This window comes from Convolutriloba macropyga, chromosome 9, assembly GCF_964194025.1.
Source record: "Convolutriloba macropyga chromosome 9, txConMacr16.3, whole genome shotgun sequence".
NCBI lineage: Eukaryota > Metazoa > Xenacoelomorpha > Acoela > Convolutidae > Convolutriloba > Convolutriloba macropyga.
The window spans coordinates 63,723,270-63,746,448 of NC_134476.1; the positions used below are offsets into that span (position 1 = coordinate 63,723,270).

At 39.7% G+C, this 23,179-nt stretch overlaps 20 non-coding genes across 20 annotated transcripts; all 20 read left to right on the forward strand.

Annotated features, from left to right (window-relative positions):
* The first annotated feature begins 1,083 nt into the window (after nucleotides 1–1,083).
* LOC142346626 (5S ribosomal RNA) lies at nucleotides 1,084–1,202 on the forward strand. The gene has a single exon (XR_012759675.1). It is a non-coding gene; the product is annotated as a 5S ribosomal RNA (ribosomal RNA).
* Nucleotides 1,203–2,149: 947 nt separating this feature from the next.
* Nucleotides 2,150–2,268, forward strand: LOC142346627 (5S ribosomal RNA). The gene has a single exon (XR_012759676.1). It is a non-coding gene; the product is annotated as a 5S ribosomal RNA (ribosomal RNA).
* A 947-nt stretch (nucleotides 2,269–3,215) lies between these two features.
* LOC142346628 (5S ribosomal RNA) lies at nucleotides 3,216–3,334 on the forward strand. Its single transcript, XR_012759677.1, has one exon. It is a non-coding gene; the product is annotated as a 5S ribosomal RNA (ribosomal RNA).
* Nucleotides 3,335–4,470: 1,136 nt separating this feature from the next.
* Nucleotides 4,471–4,589, forward strand: LOC142346629 (5S ribosomal RNA). Its single transcript, XR_012759678.1, has one exon. It is a non-coding gene; the product is annotated as a 5S ribosomal RNA (ribosomal RNA).
* Nucleotides 4,590–5,727: 1,138 nt separating this feature from the next.
* LOC142347030 (5S ribosomal RNA) lies at nucleotides 5,728–5,846 on the forward strand. Its single transcript, XR_012760057.1, has one exon. It is a non-coding gene; the product is annotated as a 5S ribosomal RNA (ribosomal RNA).
* A 759-nt stretch (nucleotides 5,847–6,605) lies between these two features.
* LOC142347031 (5S ribosomal RNA) lies at nucleotides 6,606–6,724 on the forward strand. Its single transcript, XR_012760058.1, has one exon. It is a non-coding gene; the product is annotated as a 5S ribosomal RNA (ribosomal RNA).
* A 759-nt stretch (nucleotides 6,725–7,483) lies between these two features.
* Nucleotides 7,484–7,602, forward strand: LOC142346630 (5S ribosomal RNA). The gene has a single exon (XR_012759679.1). It is a non-coding gene; the product is annotated as a 5S ribosomal RNA (ribosomal RNA).
* A 1,137-nt stretch (nucleotides 7,603–8,739) lies between these two features.
* Nucleotides 8,740–8,858, forward strand: LOC142346632 (5S ribosomal RNA). The gene has a single exon (XR_012759680.1). It is a non-coding gene; the product is annotated as a 5S ribosomal RNA (ribosomal RNA).
* Nucleotides 8,859–9,994: 1,136 nt separating this feature from the next.
* LOC142346634 (5S ribosomal RNA) lies at nucleotides 9,995–10,113 on the forward strand. The gene has a single exon (XR_012759682.1). It is a non-coding gene; the product is annotated as a 5S ribosomal RNA (ribosomal RNA).
* Nucleotides 10,114–11,251: 1,138 nt separating this feature from the next.
* On the forward strand, nucleotides 11,252–11,370 carry LOC142347096 (5S ribosomal RNA). The gene has a single exon (XR_012760119.1). It is a non-coding gene; the product is annotated as a 5S ribosomal RNA (ribosomal RNA).
* Nucleotides 11,371–12,319: 949 nt separating this feature from the next.
* LOC142347097 (5S ribosomal RNA) lies at nucleotides 12,320–12,438 on the forward strand. Its single transcript, XR_012760120.1, has one exon. It is a non-coding gene; the product is annotated as a 5S ribosomal RNA (ribosomal RNA).
* Nucleotides 12,439–13,386: 948 nt separating this feature from the next.
* On the forward strand, nucleotides 13,387–13,505 carry LOC142347098 (5S ribosomal RNA). The gene has a single exon (XR_012760121.1). It is a non-coding gene; the product is annotated as a 5S ribosomal RNA (ribosomal RNA).
* Nucleotides 13,506–14,454: 949 nt separating this feature from the next.
* LOC142347207 (5S ribosomal RNA) lies at nucleotides 14,455–14,573 on the forward strand. Its single transcript, XR_012760222.1, has one exon. It is a non-coding gene; the product is annotated as a 5S ribosomal RNA (ribosomal RNA).
* Nucleotides 14,574–15,521: 948 nt separating this feature from the next.
* LOC142347208 (5S ribosomal RNA) lies at nucleotides 15,522–15,640 on the forward strand. The gene has a single exon (XR_012760223.1). It is a non-coding gene; the product is annotated as a 5S ribosomal RNA (ribosomal RNA).
* A 948-nt stretch (nucleotides 15,641–16,588) lies between these two features.
* Nucleotides 16,589–16,707, forward strand: LOC142347209 (5S ribosomal RNA). Its single transcript, XR_012760224.1, has one exon. It is a non-coding gene; the product is annotated as a 5S ribosomal RNA (ribosomal RNA).
* Nucleotides 16,708–17,655: 948 nt separating this feature from the next.
* Nucleotides 17,656–17,774, forward strand: LOC142347668 (5S ribosomal RNA). Its single transcript, XR_012760649.1, has one exon. It is a non-coding gene; the product is annotated as a 5S ribosomal RNA (ribosomal RNA).
* A 949-nt stretch (nucleotides 17,775–18,723) lies between these two features.
* Nucleotides 18,724–18,842, forward strand: LOC142346635 (5S ribosomal RNA). The gene has a single exon (XR_012759683.1). It is a non-coding gene; the product is annotated as a 5S ribosomal RNA (ribosomal RNA).
* A 1,137-nt stretch (nucleotides 18,843–19,979) lies between these two features.
* LOC142347042 (5S ribosomal RNA) lies at nucleotides 19,980–20,098 on the forward strand. Its single transcript, XR_012760068.1, has one exon. It is a non-coding gene; the product is annotated as a 5S ribosomal RNA (ribosomal RNA).
* A 1,137-nt stretch (nucleotides 20,099–21,235) lies between these two features.
* On the forward strand, nucleotides 21,236–21,354 carry LOC142346636 (5S ribosomal RNA). Its single transcript, XR_012759684.1, has one exon. It is a non-coding gene; the product is annotated as a 5S ribosomal RNA (ribosomal RNA).
* A 944-nt stretch (nucleotides 21,355–22,298) lies between these two features.
* Nucleotides 22,299–22,417, forward strand: LOC142347552 (5S ribosomal RNA). The gene has a single exon (XR_012760538.1). It is a non-coding gene; the product is annotated as a 5S ribosomal RNA (ribosomal RNA).
* The last annotated feature ends 762 nt before the right edge of the window (nucleotides 22,418–23,179 follow it).

A 23,179-nucleotide genomic window follows, 5' to 3' on the forward strand; every position in this document is an offset into this window, starting at 1 on the left:
TTTAGAGCCTCAAAAAGCCTCGGTGATCGAAAAAGTTAAGCCTCATCGAGCGCGGATACTTTTTTGGAAATTGGTAAAAACTTGTCCAAAATGGTTCGCTGTGCCAGTTTTTTTTTATTTTATCCCCAACTATGGGTCAAGTGGAGCATGCCCACAAAAAATGAGCCAATTCGGACTAAAATTGACGATTTGGTGGCCAAAACAAAGTTCGGTGATCGAAAATGTTAAGCCTCATCGAGCGCGGATACTTTTTTGGAAATTGGTGAAAACTTGTCCAAAATGGTTCGCTGTGCCAGATTTTTTTATTTTATCCCCAACTATGGCTCAAGTGGAGCATGCCCACAAAAAATGAGCCATTTCGGACTATAATTGACGATTTGGTGGCCAAAACTAAGTTCGGTGATCGAAAAAGTTAAGCCTCATCGAGCGCGGATACTTTTTGTAAATGACAATTTCAGCAATAACCATTGCTCCAAACACACCCCATATACTTGTAAAGGCCATTCTAATAGTTCCCCTGCTTGCGTTTACTGTATATTTGGTATTTGGAACTGTCTCGGAAACATCAATACTAATTGTAAAATTTCCCTTTATTAAACTAACTTTTAAGTTAGTGCAAATCGCTGAGTTCCATTCTTTAGGCTGCACTCCGCTAACGCAGAGTGCATTCAAATAAAACCTATCAAATAGAGTTGATACTTACCTATTTAATAAGTTTATCACAACAATTAGGCTAAAAGCAATTGAGCTATGTTTTTCCCAAGTACCGGCCTAAACCCACTGAAGTCATGCCTCCGGTTCAATGTCCGGTTGAACAGGTTCCTCGGACCCAATTCATCTCTCCCTTGTTTTGGGGCCGTTCCACTGTATTGTGGAAGGTTGGAAGCAAAAAGTTTGTGCGTTGGTCATAATACACTGTATGGCTACGAATTTCATAAATTATAACACAAACGTGGCTAAAATTGCATGTAATAAGTGACTATTTTGCAAACCGCAAGGCGGCGAGTTAAAGTGATCCTGTATATGAATATAAGACTACAATACAATACTGTTGTATATAAATTCGCTCCCACTTACGCAAATGCCTACGACCATACCATGTTGAATGCACCGGTTCTCGTCCGATCACCGAAGTTAAGCAACATTGGGCCTGGTTAGTACTTGGATGGGTGACCGCTTGGGAACACCAGGTGTTGTAGGCTTTTTTTTTGAGTATTCAAACCTCATAGAAAACTTTTATTCGATATTTACACATTCTAGAGCCTCAAAAAGCCTCGGTGATCGAAAAAGTTAAGCCTCATCGAGCGCGGATACTTTTTTGGAAATTGGTAAAAACTTGTCCAAAATGGTTCGCTGTGCCAGTTTTTTTTATTTTGTCCCCAACTATGGCTCAAGTGGAGCATGCCCACAAAAAATGAGCCAATTCGGACTAAAATTGACGATTTGGTGGCCAAAACAAAGTTCGGTGATCGAAAAAGTTAAGCCTCATCGAGCGCGGATACTTTTTGTAAATGACAATTTCAGCAATAACCATTGCTCCAAACACACCCCATATACTTGTAAAGGCCATTCTAATAGTTCCCCTGCTTGCGTTTACTGTATATTTGGTATTTGGAACTGTCTCGGAAACATCAATACTAATTGTAAAATTTCCCTTTATTAAACTAACTTTTAAGTTAGTGCAAATCGCTGAGTTCCATTCTTTAGGCTGCACTCCGCTAACGCAGAGTGCATTCAAATAAAACCTATCAAATAGAGTTGATACTTACCTATTTAATAAGTTTATCACAACAATTAGGCTAAAAGCAATTGAGCTATGTTTTTCCCAAGTACCGGCCTAAACCCACTGAAGTCATGCCTCCGGTTCAATGTCCGGTTGAACAGGTTCCTCGGACCCAATTCATCTCTCCCTTGTTTTGGCGCCGTTCCACTGTATTGTGGAAGGTTGGAAGCAAAAAGTTTGTGCGTTGGTCATAATACACTGTATGGCTACGAATTTCATAAATTATAACACAAACGTGGCTAAAATTGCATGTATTAAGTGACTATTTTGCAAACCGCAAGGCGGCGAGTTAAAGTGATCCTGTATATGAATATAAGACTACAATACAATACTGTTGTATATAAATTCGCTCCCACTTACGCAAATGCCTACGACCATACCATGTTGAATGCACCGGTTCTCGTCCGATCACCGAAGTTAAGCAACATTGGGCCTGGTTAGTACTTGGATGGGTGACCGCTTGGGAACACCAGGTGTTGTAGGCTTTTTCTTTTGAGTATTCAAACCTCATAGAAAACTTTTATTCGATATTTACACATTTTAGAGCCTCAAAAAGCCTCGGTGATCGAAAAAGTTAAGCCTCATCGAGCGCGGATACTTTTTTGGAAATTGGTAAAAACTTGTCCAAAATGGTTCGCTGTGCCAGTTTTTTTTATTTTATCCCCAACTATGGCTCAAGTGGAGCATGCCCACAAAAAATGAGCCAATTCGGACTAAAATTGACGATTTGGTGGCCAAAACAAAGTTCGGTGATCGAAAAAGTTAAGCCTCATCGAGCGCGGATACTTTTTGTAAATGACAATTTCAGCAATAACCATTGCTCCAAACACACCCCATATACTTGTAAAGGCCATTCTAATAGTTCCCCTGCTTGCGTTTACTGTATATTTGGTATTTGGAACTGTCTCGGAAACATCAATACTAATTGTAAAATTTCCCTTTATTAAACTAACTTTTAAGTTAGTGCAAATCGCTGAGTTCCATTCTTTAGGCTGCACTCCGCTAACGCAGAGTGCATTCAAATAAAACTTATCAAATAGAGTTGATACTTACCTATTTAATAAGTTTATCACAACAATTAGGCTAAAAGCAATTGAGCTATGATTTTCCCAAGTACCGGCCTAAACCCACTGAAGTCATGCCTCCGGTTCAATGTCCGGTTGAACAGGTTCCTCGGACCCAATTCATCTCTCCCTTGTTTTGGGGCCGTTCCACTGTATTGTGGAAGGTTGGAAGCAAAATTTTGTGCGTTGGTCATAATACACTGTATGGCTACGAATTTCATAAATTATAACACAAACGTGGCTAAAATTGCATGTATTAAGTGACTATTTTGCAAACCGCAAGGCGGCGAGTTAAAGTGATCCTGTATATGAATATAAGACTACAATACCATACTGTTGTATATAAATTCGCTCCCACTTACGCAAATGCCTACGACCATACCATGTTGAATGCACCGGTTCTCGTCCGATCACCGAAGTTAAGCAACATTGGGCCTGGTTAGTACTTGGATGGGTGACCGCTTGGGAACACCAGGTGTTGTAGGCTTTTTGTTTTGAGTATTCAAACCTCATAGAAAACTTTTATTCGATATTTACACATTTTAGAGCCTCAAAAAGCCTCGGTGATCGAAAAAGTTAAGCCTCATCGAGCGCGGATACTTTTTTGGAAATTGGTAAAAACTTGTCCAAAATGGTTCGCTGTGCCAGTTTTTTTTATTTTATCCCCAACTATGGCTCAAGTGGAGCATGCCCACAAAAAATGAGCCAATTCGGACTAAAATTGACGATTTGGTGGCCAAAACAAAGTTCGGTGATCGAAAAAGTTAAGCCTCATCGAGCGCGGATACTTTTTAGGAAATTGGTGAAAACTTGTCCAAAATGGTTCGTTGTGCCAGATTTTTTTATTTTATCCCCAACTATGGCTCAAGTGGAGCATGCCCACAAAAAATGAGCCATTTCGGACTAAAATTGACGATTTGGTGGCCAAAACTAAGTTCGGTGATCGAAAAAGTTAAGCCTCATCGAGCGCGGATACTTTTTGTAAATGACAATTTCAGCAATAACCATTGCTCCAAACACACCCCATATACTTGTAAAGGCCATTCTAATAGTTCACCTGCTTGCGTTTACTGTATATTTGGTATTTGGAACTGTCTCGGAAACATCAATACTAATTGTAAAATTTCCCTTTATTAAACTAACTTTTAAGTTAGTGCAAATCGCTCAGTTCCATTCTTTAGGCTGCACTCCGCTAACGCAGAGTGCATTCAAATAAAACTTATCAAATAGAGTTGATACTTACCTATTTAATAAGTTTATCACAACAATTAGGCTAAAAGCAATTGAGCTATGATTTTCCCAAGTACCGGCCTAAACCCACTGAAGTCATGCCTCCGGTTCAATGTCCGGTTGAACAGGTTCCTCGGACCCAATTCATCTCTCCCTTGTTTTGGGGCCGTTCCACTGTATTGTGGAAGGTTGGAAGCAAAAAGTTTGTGCGTTGGTCATAATACACTGTATGGCTACGAATTGCATAAATTATAACACAAACATGGCTAAAATTGCATGTATTAAGTGACTATTTTGCAAACCGCAAGGCGGCGAGTTAAAGTGATCCTGTAAATGAATATAAGACTACAATACAATACTGTTGTATATAAATTCGCCCCCACTTACGCAAATGCCTACGACCATACCATGTTGAATGCACCGGTTCTCGTCCGATCACCGAAGTTAAGCAACATTGGGCCTGGTTAGTACTTGGATGGGTGACCGCTTGGGAACACCAGGTGTTGTAGGCTTTTTCTTTTGAGTATTCAAACCTCATAGAAAACTTTTATTCGATATTTGCACATTTTAGAGCCTCAAAAAGCCTCGGTGATCGAAAAAGTTAAGCCTCATCGAGCGCGGATACTTTTTTGGAAATTGGTAAAAACTTGTCCAAAATGGTTCGCTGTGCCAGATTTTTTTTTATTTTATCCCCAACTATGGCTCAAGTGGAGCATGCCCACAAAAAATGAGCCAATTCGGACTAAAATTGACGGTTTGGTGTCCAAAACAAAGTTCGGTGATCGAAAAAGTTAAGCCTCATCGAGCGCGGATACTTTTTTGGAAATTGGTGAAAACTTGTCCAAAATGGTTCGCTGTGCCAGATTTCTTTATTTTATCCCCAACTATGGCTCAAGTGGAGCATGCCCACAAGAAATGAGCCATTTCGGACTAAAATTGACGATTTGGTGGCCAAAACTAAGTTCGGTGATCGAAAAAGTTAAGCCTCATCGAGCGCGGATACTTTTTGTAAATGACAATTTCAGCAATAACCATTGCTCCAAACACACCCCATATACTTGTAAAGGCCATTCTAATAGTTCCCCTGCTTGCGTTTACTGTATATTTGGTATTTGGAACTGTCTCGGAAACATCAATACTAATTGTAAAATTTCCCTTTATTAAACTAACTTTTAAGTTAGTGCAAATCGCTCAGTTCCATTCTTTAGGCTGCACTCCGCTAACGCAGAGTGCATTCAAATAAAACTTATCAAATAGAGTTGATACTTACCTATTTAATAAGTTTATCACAACAATTAGGCTAAAAGAAATTGAGCTATGATTTTCCCAAGTACCGGCCTAAACCCACTGAAGTCATGCCTCCGGTTCAATGTCCGGTTGAACAGGTTCCTCGGACCCAATTAATCTCTCCCTTGTTTTGGGGCCGTTCCACTGTATTGTGGAAGGTTGGAAGCAAAAAGTTTGTGCGTTGGTCATAATACACTGTATGGCTACGAATTGCATAAATTATAACACAAACGTGGCTAAAATTGCATGTATTAAGTGACTATTTTGCAAACCGCAAGGCGGCGAGTTAAAGTGATCCTGTATATGAATATAAGACTACAATACAATACTGTTGTATATAAATTCGCTCCCACTTACGCAAATGCCTACGACCATACCATGTTGAATGCACCGGTTCTCGTCCGATCACCGAAGTTAAGCAACATTGGGCCTGGTTAGTAGTTGGATGGGTGACCGCTTGGGAACACCAGGTGTTGTAGGCTTTTTCTTTTGAGTATTCAAACCTCATAGAAAACTTTTATTCGATATTTACACATTTTAGAGCCTCAAAATCCTCGGTGATCGAAAAAGTTAAGCCTCATCGAGCGCGGATACTTTTTGTAAATGACAATTTCAGCAATAACCATTGCTCCAAACACACCCCATATACTTGTAAAGGCCATTCTAATAGTTCCCCTGCTTGCGTTTACTGTATATTTGGTATTTGGAACTGTCTCGGAAACATCAATACTAATTGTAAAATTTCCCTTTATTAAACTAACTTTTAAGTTAGTGCAAATCGCTCAGTTCCATTCTTTAGGCTGCACTCCGCTAACGCAGAGTGCATTCAAATAAAACTTATCAAATAGAGTTGATACTTACCTATTTAATAAGTTTATCACAACAATTAGGCTAAAAGCAATTGAGCTATGATTTTCCCAAGTACCGGCCTAAACCCACTGAAGTCATGCCTCCGGTTCAATGTCCGGTTGAACAGGTTCCTCGGACCCAATTCATCTCTCCCTTGTTTTGGGGCCGTTCCACTGTATTGTGGAAGGTTGGAAGCAAAAAGTTTGTGCGTTGGTCATAATACACTGTATGGCTACGAATTGCATAAATTATAACACAAACGTGGCTAAAATTGCATGTATTAAGTGACTATTTTGCAAACCGCAAGGCGGCGAGTTAAAGTGATCCTGTATATGAATATAAGACTACAATACAATACTGTTGTATATAAATTCGCTCCCACTTACGCAAATGCCTACGACCATACCATGTTGAATGCACCGGTTCTCGTCCGATCACCGAAGTTAAGCAACATTGGGCCTGGTTAGTAGTTGGATGGGTGACCGCTTGGGAACACCAGGTGTTGTAGGCTTTTTCTTTTGAGTATTCAAACCTCATAGAAAACTTTTATTCGATATTTACACATTTTAGAGCCTCAAAATCCTCGGTGATCGAAAAAGTTAAGCCTCATCGAGCGCGGATACTTTTTGTAAATGACAATTTCAGCAATAACCATTGCTCCAAACACACCCCATATACTTGTAAAGGCCATTCTAATAGTTCCCCTGCTTGCGTTTACTGTATATTTGGTATTTGGAACTGTCTCGGAAACATCAATACTAATTGTAAAATTTCCGTTTATTAAACTAACTTTTAAGTTAGTGCAAATCGCTCAGTTCCATTCTTTAGGCTGCACTCCGCTAACGCAGAGTGCATTCAAATAAAACTTATCAAATAGAGTTGATACTTACCTATTTAATAAGTTTATCACAACAATTAGGCTAAAAGCAATTGAGCTATGATTTTCCCAAGTACCGGCCTAAACCCACTGAAGTCATGCCTCCGGTTCAATGTCCGGTTGAACAGGTTCCTCGGACCCAATTCATCTCTCCCTTGTTTTGGGGCCGTTCCACTGTATTGTGGAAGGTTGGAAGCAAAAAGTTTGTGCGTTGGTCATAATACACTGTATGGCTACGAATTGCATAAATTATAACACAAAGGTGGCTAAAATTGCATGTATTAAGTGACTATTTTGCAAACCGCAAGGCGGCGAGTTAAAGTGATCCTGTATATGAATATAAGACTACAATACAATACTGTTGTTTATAAATTCGCTCCCACTTACGCAAATGCCTACGACCATACCATGTTGAATGCACCGGTTCTCGTCCGATCACCGAAGTTAAGCAACATTGGGCCTGGTTAGTACTTGGATGGGTGACCGCTTGGGAACACCAGGTGTTGTAGGCTTTTTCTTTTGAGTATTCAAACCTCATAGAAAACTTTTATTCGATATTTACACATTTTAGAGCCTCAAAAAGCCTCGGTGATCGAAAAAGTTAAGCCTCATCGAGCGCGGATACTTTTTTGGAAGTTGGTAAAAACTTGTCCAAAATGGTTCGCTGTGCCAGATTTTTTTTATTTTATCCCAAACTATGGCTCAAGTGGAGCATGCCCACAAAAAATGAGCCAATTAGGACTAAAAATGACGATTTGGTGGCCAAAACAAAGTTCGGTGATCGAAAAAGTTAAGCCTCATCGAGCGCGGATACTTTTTTGGAAATTGGTGAAAACTTGTCCAAAATGGTTCACTGTGCCAGATTTTTTTATTTTATCCCCAACTATGGCTCAAGTGGAGCATGCCCACAAAAAATGAGCCATTTCGGACTAAAATTGACGATTTGGTGGCCAAAACTAAGTTCGGTGATCGAAAAAGTTAAGCCTCATCGAGCGCGGATACTTTTTGTAAATGACAATTTCAGCAATAACCATTGCTCCAAACACACCCCATATACTTGTAAAGGCCATTCTAATAGTTCCCCTGCTTGCGTTTACTGTATATTTGGTATTTGGAACTGTCTCGGAAACATCAATACTAATTGTAAAATTTCCCTTTATTAAACTAAATTTTAAGTTAGTGCAAATCCCTCAGTTCCATTCTTTAGGCTGCACTCCGCTAACGCAGAGTGCATTCAAATAAAACTTATCAAATAGAGTTGATACTTACCTATTTAATAAGTTTATCACAACAATTAGGCTAAAAGCAATTGAGCTATGATTTTCCCAAGTACCGGCCTAAACCCACTGAAGTCATGCCTCCGGTTCAATGTCCGGTTGAACAGGTTCCTCGGACCCAATTCATCTCTCCCTTGTTTTGGGGCCGTTCCACTGTATTGTGGAAGGTTGGAAGCAAAAAGTTTGTGCGTTGGTCATAATACACTGTATGGCTACGAATTGCATAAATTATAACACAAAGGTGGCTAAAATTGCATGTATTAAGTGACTATTTTGCAAACCGCAAGGCGGCGAGTTAAAGTGATCCTGTATATGAATATAAGACTACAATATAATACTGTTGTATATAAATTCGCTCCCACTTACGCAAATGCCTACGACCATACCATGTTGAATGCACCGGTTCTCGTCCGATCACCGAAGTTAAGCAACATTGGGCCTGGTTAGTACTTGGATGGGTGACCGCTTGGGAACACCAGGTGTTGTAGGCTTTTTCTTTTGAGTATTCAAACCTCATAGAAAACTTTTATTCGATATTTACACATTTTAGAGCCTCAAAAAGCCTCGGTGATCGAAAAAGTTAAGCCTCATCGAGCGCGGATACTTTTTTGGAAATTGGTAAAAACTTGTCCAAAATGGTTCGCTGTGCCAGATTTTTTTTATTTTATCCCAAACTATGGCTCAAGTGGAGCATGCCCACAAAAAATGAGCCAATTCGGACTAAAAATGACGATTTGGTGGCCAAAACAAAGTTCGGTGACCGAAAAAGTTAAGCCTCATCGAGCGCGGATACTTTTTGGAAATTGGTGAAAACTTGTCCAAAATGGTTCACTGTGCCAGATTTTTTTATTTTATCCCCAACTATGGCTCAAGTGGAGCATGCCCACAAAAAATGAGCCATTTCGGACTAAAATTGACGATTTGGTGGCCAAAACTAAGTTCGGTGATCGAAAAAGTTAAGCCTCATCGAGCGCGGATACTTTTTGTAAATGACAATTTCAGCAATAACCATTGCTCCAAACACACCCCATATACTTGTAAAGGCCATTCTAATAGTTCCCCTGCTTGCGTTTACTGTATATTTGGTATTTGGAACTGTCTCGGAAACATCAATACTAATTGTAAAATTTCCCTTTATTAAACTAACTTTTAAGTTAGTGCAAATCGCTCAGTTCCATTCTTTAGACTGCACTCCGCTAACGCAGAGTGCATTCAAATAAAACTTATCAAATAGAGTTGATACTTACCTATTTAATAAGTTTATCACAACAATTAGGCTAAAAGCAATTGAGCTATGATTTTCCCAAGTACCGGCCTAAACCCACTGAAGTCATGCCTCCGGTTCAATGTCCGGTTGAACAGGTTCCTCGGACCCAATTCATCTCTCCCTTGTTTTGGGGCCGTTCCACTGTATTGTGGAAGGTTGGAAGCAAAAAGTTTGTGCATTGGTCATAATACACTGTATGGCTACGAATTGCATAAATTATAACACAAACGTGGCTAAAATTGCATGTATTAAGTGACTATTTTGCAAACCGCAAGGCGGCGAGTTAAATTGATCCTGTAAATGAATATAAGACTACAATACAATACTGTTGTATATAAATTCGCCCCCACTTACGCAAATGCCTACGACCATACCATGTTGAATGCACCGGTTCTCGTCCGATCACCGAAGTTAAGCAACATTGGGCCTGGTTAGTACTTGGATGGGTGACCGCTTGGGAACACCAGGTGTTGTAGGCTTTTTCTTTTGAGTATTCAAACCTCATAGAAAACTTTTATTCGATATTTACACATTTTAGAGCCTCAAAAAGCCTCGGTGGTCGAAAAAGTTAAGCCTCATCGAGCGCGGATACTTTTTTAGAAATTGGTAAAAACTTGTCCAAAATGGTTCGCTGTGCCAGATTTTTTTTATTTTATCCCCAACTATGGCTCAAGTGGAGCATGCCCACAAAAAATGAGCCAATTCGGACTAAAATTGACGATTTCGTGGCCAAAACAAAGTTCGGTGATCGAAAAAGTTAAGCCTCATCGAGCGCGGATACTTTTTTGGAAATTGGTGAAAACTTGTCCAAAATGGTTCGCTGTGCCAGATTTTTTTATTTTATCCCCAACTATGGCTCAAGTGGAGCATGCCCACAAAAAATGAGCCATTTCGGACTAAAATTGACGATTTGGTGGCCAAAACTAAGTTCGGTGATCGAAAAAGTTAAGCCCCATCGAGCGCGGATACTTTTTGTAAATGACAATTTCAGCAATAACCATTGCTCCAAACACACCCCCATATACTTGTAAAGGCCATTCTAATAGTTCTCCTGCTTGCGTTTACTGTATATTTGGTATTTGGAACTGTCTCGGAAACATCAATACTAATTGTAAAATTTCCCTTTATTAAACTAACTTTTAAGTTAGTGCAAATCGCTCAGTTCCATTCTTTAGGCTGCACTCCGCTAACGCAGAGTGCATTCAAATAAAACTTATCAAATAGAGTTGATACTTACCTATTTAATAAGTTTATCACAACAATTAGGCTAAAAGCAATTGAGCTATGATTTTCCCAAGTACGGGCCTAAACCCACTGAAGTCATGCCTCCGGTTCAATGTCCGGTTGAACAGGTTCCTCGAACCCAATTCATCTCTCCCTTGTTTTGGGGCCGTTCCACTGTATTGTGGAAGGTTGGAAGCAAAAAGTTTGTGCGTTGGTCATAATACACTGTATGGCTACGAATTGCATAAATTATAACACAAACGTGGCTAAAATTGCATGTATTAAGTGACTATTTTGCAAACCGCAAGGCGGCGAGTAAAAGTGATCCTGTATATGAATATAAGACTACAATACAATACTGTTGTATATAAATTCGCCCCCACTTACGCAAATGCCTACGACCATACCATGTTGAATGCACCGGTTCTCGTCCGATCACCGAAGTTAAGCAACATTGGGCCTGGTTAGTACTTGGATGGGTGACCGCTTGGGAACACCAGGTTTTGTAGGCTTTTTCTTTTGAGTATTCAAACCTCATAGAATACTTTTATTCGATATTTACACATTTCAGAGCCTCAAAAAGCCTCGGTGATCGAAAAAGTTAAGCCTCATCGAGCGCGGATACTTTTTTGGACATTGGTGAAAACTTGTCCAAAATGGTTCGCTGTGCCAGATTCTTTTTATTTTATCCCCAACTATGGCTCAAGTGGAGCATGCCTACAAAAAATGAGCCGTTTCGGACTAAAATTGACGATTTGGTGGCCAAAACTAAGTTCGGTGATCGAAAAAGTTAAGCCTCATCGAGCGCGGATACTTTTTGTAAATGACAATTTCAGCAATAACCATTGCTCCAAACACACCCCATACACTTGTAAAGGCCATTCTAATAGTTCCCCTGCTTGCGTTTACTGTATATTTGGTATTTGGAACTGTCTCGGAAACATCAATACTAATTGTAAAATTTCCCTTTATTAAACTAACTTTTAAGTTACTGCAAATCGCTCAGTTCCATTCTTTAGGCTGCACTCCGCTAACGCAGAGTGCATTCAAATAAAACTTATCAAATAGAGTTGATACTTACCTATTTAATAAGTTTATCACAACAATTAGGCTAAAAGCAATTGAGCTATGATTTTCCCAAGTACAGGCCTAAACCCACTGAAGTCATGCCTCCGGTTCAATGTCCGGTTGAACAGGTTCCTCGGACCCAATTCATCTCTCCCTTGTTTTGGGGCCGTTCCACTGTATTGTGGAAGGTTGGAAGCAAAAAGTTTGTGCGTTGGTCATAAAACACTGTATGGCTACGAATTGCATAAATTATAACACAAACGTGGCTAAAATTGCATGTATTAAGTGACTATTTTGCAAACCGCAAGGCGGCGAGTTAAAGTGATCCTGTATATGAATATAAGACTACAATACAATACTGTTGTATATAAATTCGCCCCCACTTACGCAAATGCCTACGACCATACCATGTTGAATGCACCGGTTCTCGTCCGATCACCGAAGTTAAGCAACATTGGGCCTGGTTAGTACTTGGATGGGTGACCGCTTGGGAACACCAGGTTTTGTAGGCTTTTTCTTTTGAGTATTCAAACCTCATAGAATACTTTTATTCGATATTTACACATTTTAGAGCCTCAAAAAGCCTCGGTGATCGAAAAGTTAAGCCTCATCGAGCGCGGATACTTTTTTGGACATTGGTGAAAACTTGTCCAAAATGGTTCGCTGTGCCAGATTCTTTTTATTTTATCCCCAACTATGGCTCAAGTGGAGCATGCCTACAAAAAATGAGCCATTTCGGACTAAAATTGACGATTTGGTGGCCAAAACTAAGTTCGGTGATCGAAAAAGTTAAGCCTCATCGAGCGCGGATACTTTTTGTAAATGACAATTTCAGCAATAACCATTGCTCCAAACACACCCCATATACTTGTAAAGGCCATTCTAATAGTTCCCCTGCTTGCGTTTACTGTATATTTGGTATTTGGAACTGTCTCGGAAACATCAATACTAATTGTAAAATTTCCCTTTATTAAACTAACTTTTAAGTTACTGCAAATCGCTCAGTTCCATTCTTTAGGCTGCACTCCGCTAACGCAGAGTGCATTCAAATAAAACTTATCAAATAGAGTTGATACTTACCTATTTAATAAGTTTATCACAACAATTAGGCTAAAAGCAATTGAGCTATGATTTTCCCAAGTACAGGCCTAAACCCACTGAAGTCATGCCTCCGGTTCAATGTCCGGTTGAACAGGTTCCTCGGACCCAATTCATCTCTCCCTTGTTTTGGGGCCGTTCCACTGTATTGTGGAAGGTTGGAAGCAAAAAGTTTGTGCGTTGGTCATAAAACACTGTATGGCTACGAATTGCATAAATTATAACACAAACGTGGCTAAAATTGCATGTATTAAGTGACTATTTTGCAAACCGCAAGGCGGCGAGTTAAAGTGATCCTGTATATGAATATAAGACTACAATACAATACTGTTGTATATAAATTCGCCCCCACTTACGCAAATGCCTACGACCATACCATGTTGAATGCACCGGTTCTCGTCCGATCACCGAAGTTAAGCAACATTGGGCCTGGTTAGTACTTGGATGGGTGACCGCTTGGGAACACCAGGTTTTGTAGGCTTTTTCTTTTGAGTATTCAAACCTCATAGAATACTTTTATTCGATATTTACACATTTTAGAGCCTCAAAAAGCCTCGGTGATCGAAAAAGTTAAGCCTCATCGAGCGCGGATACTTTTTTGGACATTGGTGAAAACTTGTCCAAAATGGTTCGCTGTGCCAGATTCTTTTTATTTTATCCCCAACTATGGCTCAAGTGGAGCATGCCTACAAAAAATGAGCCATTTCGGACTAAAATTGACGATTTGGTGGCCAAAACTAAGTTCGGTGATCGAAAAAGTTAAGCCTCATCGAGCGCGGATACTTTTTGTAAATGACAATTTCAGCAATAACCGTTGCTCCAAACACACCCCATATACTTGTAAAGGCCATTCTAATAGTTCCCCTGCTTGCGTTTACTGTATATTTGGTATTTGGAACTGTCTCGGAAACATCAATACTAATTGTAAAATTTCCCTTTATTAAACTAACTTTTAAGTTAGTGCAAATCGCTGAGTTCCATTCTTTAGGCAGCACTCCGCTAACGCAGAGTGCATTCAAATAAAACTTATTAAATAGAGTTAATATTTACCTATTTAATAAGTTTATCACAACAATTAGGCTAAAAGCAATTGAGCTATGATTTTCCCAAATACCGGCCTAAACCCACTGAAGTCATGCCTCCGGTTCAATGTCCGGTTGAACAGGTTCCTCGGACCCAATTCATCTCTCCCTTGTTTTGGGGCCGTTCCACTGTATTGTGGAAGGTTGGAAGCAAAAAGTTTGTGCGTTGGTCATAAAACACTGTATGGCTACGAATTGCATAAATTATAACACAAACGTGGCTAAAATTGCATGTATTAAGTGACTATTTTGCAAACCGCAAGGCGGCGAGTTAAAGTGATCCTGTATATGAATATAAGACTACAATACAATACTGTTGTATATAAAATCGCCCCCACTTACGCAAATGCCTACGACCATACCATGTTGAATGCACCGGTTCTCGTCCGATCACCGAAGTTAAGCAACATTGGGCCTGGTTAGTACTTGGATGGGTGACCGCTTGGGAACAGCAGGTTTTGTAGGCTTTTTCTTTTGAGTATTCAAACCTCATAGAATACTTTTATTCGATATTTACACATTTTAGAGCCTCAAAAAGCCTCGGTGATCGAAAAAGTTAAGCCTCATCGAGCGCGGATACTTTTTTGGACATTGGTGAAAACTTGTCCAAAATGGTTCGCTGTGCCAGATTCTTTTTTTTTATCCCCAACTATGGCTCAAGTGGAGCATGCCTACAAAAAATGAGCCATTTCGGACTAAAATTGACGATTTGGTGGCCAAAACTAAGTTCGGTGATCGAAAAAGTTAAGCCTCATCGAGCGCGGATACTTTTTGTAAATGACAATTTCAGCAATAACCATTGCTCCAAACACACCCCATATACTTGTAAAGGCCATTCTAATAGTTCCCCTGCTTGCGTTTACTGTATATTTGGTATTTGGAACTGTCTCGGAAACATCAATACTAATTGTAAAATTTCCCTTTATTAAACTAACTTTTAAGTTAGTGCAAATCGCTGAGTTCCATTCTTTAGGCTGCACTCCGCTAACGCAGAGTGCATTCAAATAAAACTTATCAAATAGAGTTGATACTTACCTATTTAATAAGTTTATCACAACAATTAGGCTAAAAGCAATTGAGCTATGATTTTCCCAAGTACCGGCCTAAACCCACTGAAGTCATGCCTCCGGTTCAATGTCCGGTTGAACAGGTTCCTCGGACCCAATTCATCTCTCCCTTGTTTTGGGGCCGTTCCACTGTATTGTGGAAGGTTGGAAGCAAAAAGTTTGTGCGTTGGTCATAAAACACTGTATGGCTACGAATTGCATAGATTATAACACAAACGTGGCTAAAATTGCATGTATTAAGTGACTATTTTGCAAACCGCAAGGCGGCGAGTTAAAGTGATCCTGTATATGAATATAAGACTATAATACAATACTGTTGTATATAAAATCGCCCCCACTTACGCAAATGCCTACGACCATACCATGTTGAATGCACCGGTTCTCGTCCGATCACCGAAGTTAAGCAACATTGGGCCTGGTTAGTACTTGGATGGGTGACCGCTTGGGAACAGCAGGTTTTGTAGGCTTTTTCTTTTGAGTATTCAAACCTCATAGAATACTTTTATTCGATATTTACACATTTTAGAGCCTCAAAAAGCCTCGGTGATCGAAAAAGTTAAGCCTCATCGAGCGCGGATACTTTTTTGGACATTGGTGAAAACTTGTCCAAAATGGTTCGCTGTGCCAGATTCTTTTTTTTTATCCCCAACTATGGCTCAAGTGGAGCATGCCTACAAAAAATGAGCCATTTCGGACTAAAATTGACGATTTGGTGGCCAAAACTAAGTTCGGTGATCGAAAAAGTTAAGCCTCATCGAGCGCGGATACTTTTTGTAAATGACAATTTCAGCAATAACCGTTGCTCCAAACACACCCCATATACTTGTAAAGGCCATTCTAATAGTTCCCCTGCTTGCGTTTACTGTATATTTGGTATTTGGAACTGTCTCGGAAACATCAATACTAATTGTAAAATTTCCCTTTATTAAACTAACTTTTAAGTTAGTGCAAATCGCTGAGTTCCATTCCTTAGGCTGCACTCCGCTAACGCAGAGTGCATTCAAATAAAACCTATCAAATAGAGTTGATACTTACCTATTTAATAAGTTTATCACAACAATTAGGCTAAAAGCAATTGAGCTATGATTTTCCCAAGTACCGGCCTAAACCCACTGAAGTCATGCCTCCGGTTCAATGTCCGGTTGAACAGGTTCCTCGGACCCAATTCATCTCTCCCTTGTTTTGGGGCCGTTCCACTGTATTGTGGAAGGTTGGAAGCAAAAAGTTTGTGCGTTGGTCATAAAACACTGTATGGCTACGAATTGCATAGATTATAACACAAACGTGGCTAAAATTGCATGTATTAAGTGACTATTTTGCAAACCGCAAGGCGGCGAGTTAAAGTGATCCTGTATATGAATATAAGACTACAATACAATACTGTTGTATATAAAATCGCCCCCACTTACGCAAATGCCTACGACCATACCATGTTGAATGCACCGGTTCTCGTCCGATCACCGAAGTTAAGCAACATTGGGCCTGGTTAGTACTTGGATGGGTGACCGCTTGGGAACAGCAGGTTTTGTAGGCTTTTTCTTTTGAGTATTCAAACCTCATAGAATACTTTTATTCGATATTTACACATTTTAGAGCCTCAAAAAGCCTCGGTGATCGAAAAAGTTAAGCCTCATCGAGCGCGGATACTTTTTTGGACATTGGTGAAAACTTGTCCAAAATGGTTCGCTGTGCCAGATTCTTTTTTTTTATCCCCAACTATGGCTCAAGTGGAGCATGCCTACAAAAAATGAGCCATTTCGGACTAAAATTGACGATTTGGTGGCCAAAACTAAGTTCGGTGATCGAAAAAGTTAAGCCTCATCGAGCGCGGATACTTTTTGTAAATGACAATTTCAGCAATAACCGTTGCTCCAAACACACCCCATATACTTGTAAAGGCCATTCTAATAGTTCCCCTGCTTGCGTTTACTGTATATTTGGTATTTGGAACTGTCTCGGAAACATCAATACTAATTGTAAAATTTCCCTTTATTAAACTAACTTTTAAGTTAGTGCAAATCGCTGAGTTCCATTCTTTAGGCAGCACTCCGCTAACGCAGAGTGCATTCAAATAAAACTTATCAAATAGAGTTGATATTTACCTATTTAATAAGTTTATCACAACAATTAGGCTAAAAGCAATTGAGCTATGATTTTCCCAAGTACCGGCCTAAACCCACTGAAGTCATGCCTCCGGTTCAATGTCCGGTTGAACAGGTTCCTCGGACCCAATTCATCTCTCCCTTGTTTTGGGGCCGTTCCACTGTATTGTGGAAGGTTGGAAGCAAAAAGTTTGTGCGTTGGTCATATTACACTGTATGGCTACGAATTGCATAAATTATAACACAAACGTGGCTAAAATTGCATGTATTAAGTGACTATTTTGCAAACCGCAAGGCGGCGAGTTAAAGTGATCCTGTATATGAATATAAGACTACAATACAATACTGTTGTATATAAATTCGCCCCCACTTACGCAAATGCCTACGACCATACCATGTTGAATGCACCGGTTCTCGTCCGATCACCGAAGTTAAGCAACATTGGGCCTGGTTAGTACTTGGATGGGTGACCACTTGGGAACACCAGGTGTTGTAGGCTTTTTCTTTTGAGTATTCAAACCTCATAGAATACTTTTATTCGATATTTACACATTTTAGAGCCTCGAAAAGCCTCGGTGATCGAAAAAGTTAAGCCTCATCGAGCGCGGATACTTTTTTGGAAATTGGTAAAAACTTGTCCAAAATGGTTCGCTGTGCCAGATTTTTTTTATTTTATCCCCAACTATGGCTCAAGTGGAGCATGCCCACAAAAAATGAGCCAATTCGGACTAAAATTGACGATTTGGTGGCCAAAACAATGTTCGGTGATCGAAAAAGTTAAGGCTCATCGAGCGCGGATACTTTTTGTAAATGACAATTTCAGCAATAACCATTGCTCCAAACACACCCCATATACTTGTAAAGGCCATTCTAATAGTTCCCCTGTTTGCGTTTACTGTATATTTGGTATTTGGAACTGTCTCGGAAACATCAATACTAATTGTAAAATTTCCCTTTATTAAACTAATTTTTAAGTTAGTGCAAATCGCTCAGTTCCATTCTTTAGGCTGCACTCCGCTAACGCAGAGTGCATTCAAATAAAACTTATCAAATAGAGTTGATACTTACCTATTTTATAAGTTTATCACAACAATTAGGCTAAAAGCAATTGAGCTATGATTTTCCCAAGTACCGGCCTAAACCCACTGAAGTCATTCCTCCGGTTCAATGTCCGGTTGAACAGGTTCCTCGGACCCAATTCATCTCTCCCTTGTTTTGGGACCGTTCCACTGTATTGTGGAAGGTTGGAAGCAAAAAGTTTGTGCGTTGGTCATAATACACTGTATGGCTACGAATTGCATAAATTATAACACAAACGTGGCTAAAATTGCATGTAATAAGTGACTATTTTGCAAACCGCAAGGCGGCGAGTTAAAGTGATCCTGTATATGAATATAAGACTACAATACAATACTGTTGTATATAAATTCGCTCCCACTTACGCAAATGCCTACGACCATACCATGTTGAATGCACCGGTTCTCGTCCGATCACCGAAGTTAAGCAACATTGGGCCTGGTTAGTACTTGGATGGGTGACCGCTTGGGAACACCAGGTGTTGTAGGCTTTTTCTTTTGAGTATTCAAACCTCATAGAATACTTTTATTCGATATTTACACATTTTAGAGCCTCAAAAAGCCTCGGTGATCGAAAAAGTTAAGCCTCATCAAGCGCGGATACTTTTTTGGAAATTGGTAAAAACTTGTCCAAAATGGTTCGCTGTGCCAGTTTTTTTTTATTTTATCCCCAACTATGGCTCAAGTGGAGCATGCCCACAAAAAATGAGCCAATTCGGACTAAAATTGACGATTTGGTGGCCAAAACAAAGTTCGATGATCGAAAAAGTTAAGCCTAATCGAGCGCGGATACTTTTTTGGAAATTGGTAAAAACTTGTCCAAAATGGTTCGCTGTGCCAGATTTTTTTATTTTATCCCCAACTATGGCTCAAGTGGAGCATGCCCACAAAAAATGAGCCATTTCGGACTAAAATTGACGATTTGGTGGCCAAAACTAAGTTCGGTGATCGAAAAAGTTAAGGCTCATCGAGCGCGGATACTTTTTGTAAATGACAATTTCAGCAATAACCATTGCTCCAAACACACCCCATATACTTGTAAAGGCCATTCTTATAGTTCCCCTGCTTGCGTTTACTGTATATTTGGTATTTGGAACTGCCTCGGAAACATCAATACTAATTGTAAAATTTCCCTTTATTAAACTAACTTTTAAGTTAGTGCAAATCGCTGAGTTCCATTCTTTAGGCTGCACTCCGCTAACGCAGAGTGCATTCAAATAAAACTTATCAAATAGAGTTGATACTTACCTATTTTATAAGTTTATCACAACAATTAGGCTAAAAGCAATTGAGCTATGATTTTCCCAAGTACCGGCCTAAACCCACTGAAGTCATTCCTCCGGTTCAATGTCCGGTTGAACAGGTTCCTCGGACCCAATTCATCTCTCCCTTGTTTTGGGGCCGTTCCACTGTATTGTGGAAGGTTGGAAGCAAAAAGTTTGTGCGTTGGTCATAATACACTGTATGGCTACGAATTGCATAAATTATAACACAAACGTGGCTAAAATTGCATGTATTAAGTGACTATTTTGCAAACCGCAAGGAGGCGAGTTAAAGTGATCCTGTATATGAATATAAGACTACAATACAAAACTGTTGTATATAAATTCGCCCCCACTTACGCAAATGCCTACGACCATACCATGTTGAATGCACCGGTTCTCGTCCGATCACCGAAGTTAAGCAAAATTGGGCCTGGTTAGTACTTGGATGGGTGACCGCTTGGGAACACCAGGTGTTGTAGGCTTTTTCTTTTGAGTATTCAAACCTCATAGAATACTTTTATTCGATATTTACACATTTTAGAGCCTCAAAAAGCCTCGGTGATCGAAAAAGTTAAGCCTCATCGAGCGCGGATACTTTTTTGGAAATTGGTAAAAACTTGTCCAAAATGGTTCGCTGTGCCAATTTTTTTTTATTTTATCCCCAACTATGGCTCAAGTGGAGCATGCCCACAAAAAATGAGCCAATTCGGACTAAAATTGACGATTTGGTGGCCCAAACAAAGTTCGATGATCGAAAAAGTTAAGCCTAATCGAGCGCGGATACTTTTTTGGAAATTGGTGAAAACTTGTCCAAAATGGTTCGCTGTGCCAGATTTTTTTATTTTATCCCCAACTATGGCTCAAGTGGAGCATGCCCACAAAAAATGAGCCATTTCGGACTAAAATTGACGATTTGGTGGCCAAAACTAAGTTCGGTGATCGAAAAGGTTAAGGCTCATCGAGCGCGGATACTTTTTGTAAATGACAATTTCAGCAATAACCATTGCTCCAAACACACCCCATATACTTGTAAAGGCCTTTCTAATAGTTCCCTTGCTTGCGTTTACTGTATATTTGGTATTTGGAACTGTCTCGGAAACATCAATACTAATTGTAAAATTTCCCTTTATTAAACTAATTTTTAAGTTAGTGCAAATCGCTCAGTTCCATTCTTTAGGCTGCACTCCGCTAACGCAGAGTGCATTCAAATAAAACTTATCAAATAGAGTTGATACTTACCTATTTAATAAGTTTATCACAACAATTAGGCTAAAAGCAATTGAGCTATGATTTTCCCAAGTACCGGCCTAAACCCACTGAAGTCATTCCTCCGGTTCAATGTCCGGTTGAACAGGCTCCTCGGACCCAATTCATCTCTCCCTTGTTTTGGGGCCGTTCCACTGTATTGTGGAAGGTTGGAAGCAAAAAGTTTGTGCGTTGGTCATAATACACTGTATGGCTACGAATTGCATAAATTATAACACAAACGTGGCTAAAATTGCATGTATTAAGTGACTATTTTGCAAACCGCAAGGCGGCGAGTTAAAGTGATCCTGTATATGAATATAAGACTACAATACAATACTGTTGTATATAAATTCGCCCCCACTTACGCAAATGCCTACGACCATACCATGTTGAATGCACCGGTTCTCGTCCGATCACCGAAGTTAAGCAACATTGGGCCTGGTTAGTACTTGGATGGGTGACCGCTTGGGAACACCAGGTGTTGTAGGCTTTTTCTTTTGAGTATTCAAACCCCATAGAATACTTTTATTCGATATTTACACATTTTAGAGCCTCAAAAAGCCTCGGTGATCGAAAAAGTTAAGCCTCATCGAGCGCGGATACTTTTTTGGAAATTGGTGAAAACTTGTCCAAAATGGTTCGCTGTGCCAGATTTTTTTATTTTATCCCCAACTGTGGCTCAAGTGGAGCATGCATACAAAAAATGAGCCATTTCGGACTAAAATTGACGATTTGGTGGCCAAAACTAAGTTCGGTGATCGAAAAACTTAAGCCTCATCGAGCGCGGATACTTTTTGTAAATGACAATTTCAGCAATAACCATTGCTCCAAACACACCCCATATACTTGTAAAGGCCATTCTAATAGTTCACCTGCTTGCGTTTACTGTATATTTGGTATTTGGAACTGTCTCGGAAACATCAATACTAATTGTAAAATTTCCCTTTATTAAACTAACTTTTAAGTGCAAATCGCTCAGTTCCATTCTTTAGGCTGCACTCCGCTAACGCAGAGTGCATTCAAATAAAACTTATCAAATAGAGTTGATACTTACTTATTTAATAAGTTTATCACAACAATTAGGCTAAAAGCAATTGAGCTATGATTTTCCCAAGTACCGGCCTAAACCCACTGAAGTCATGCCTCCGGTTCAATGTCCGGTTGAACAGGTTCCTCGGACCCAATTCACCTCTCCCTTGTTTTGGGGCCGTTCCACTGTATTGTGGAAGGTTGGAAGCAAAAAGTTTGTGCGTTGGTCATAATACACTGTATGGCTACGAATTGCATAAATTATAACACAAACGTGGCTAAAATTGCATGTATTAAGTGACTATTTTGCAAACCGCAAGGCGGCGAGTTAAAGTGATCCTGTATATGAATATAAGACTACAATACAATACTGTTGTATATAAATTCGCCCCCACTTACGCAAATGCCTACGACCATACCATGTTGAATGCACCGGTTCTCGTCCGATCACCGAAGTTAAGCAACATTGGGCCTGGTTAGTACTTGGATGGGTGACCTCTTGGGAACACCAGGTGTTGTAGGCTTTTTCTTTTGAGTATTCAAACCTCATAGATTACTTTTATTCGATATTTACACATTTTAGAGCCTCAAAAAGCCTCGGTGATCGAAAAAGTTAAGCCTCATCGAGCGCGGATACTTTTTTGGAAATTGGTAAAAACTTGTCCAAAATGGTTCGCTGTGCCATTTTTTTTTATTTGATCCCCAACTATGGCTCAAGTGGAGCATGCCCACAAAAAATGAGCCAATTCGGACTAAAATTGACGATTTGGTGGCCAAAACAAAGTTCGGTGATCGAAAAAGTTAAGCCTCATCGAGCGCGGATACTTTTTTGGAAATTGGTGAAAACTTGTCCAAAATGGTTCGCTGTGCCAGATTTTTTTATTTTATCCCCAATTATGGCTCAAGTGGAGCATGCCCACAAAAAATGAGCCATTTCGGACTAAAATTGACGATTTGGTGGCCAAAACTAAGTTCGGTGATCGAAAAAGTTAAGCCTCATCGAGCGCGGATACTTTTTGTAAATGACAATTTCAGCAATAACCATTGCTCCAAACACACCCCATATACTTGTAAAGGCCATTCTAATAGTTCCCCTGCTTGCGTTTACTGTATATTTGGTATTTGGAACTGTCTCGGAAACATCAATACTAATTGTAAAATTTCCCTTTATTAAACTAACTTTTAAGTTAGTGCAAATCGCTCAGTTCCATTCTTTAGGCTGCACTCCGCTAACGCAGAGTGCATTCAAATAAAACTTATCAAATAGAGTTGATACTTACCTATTT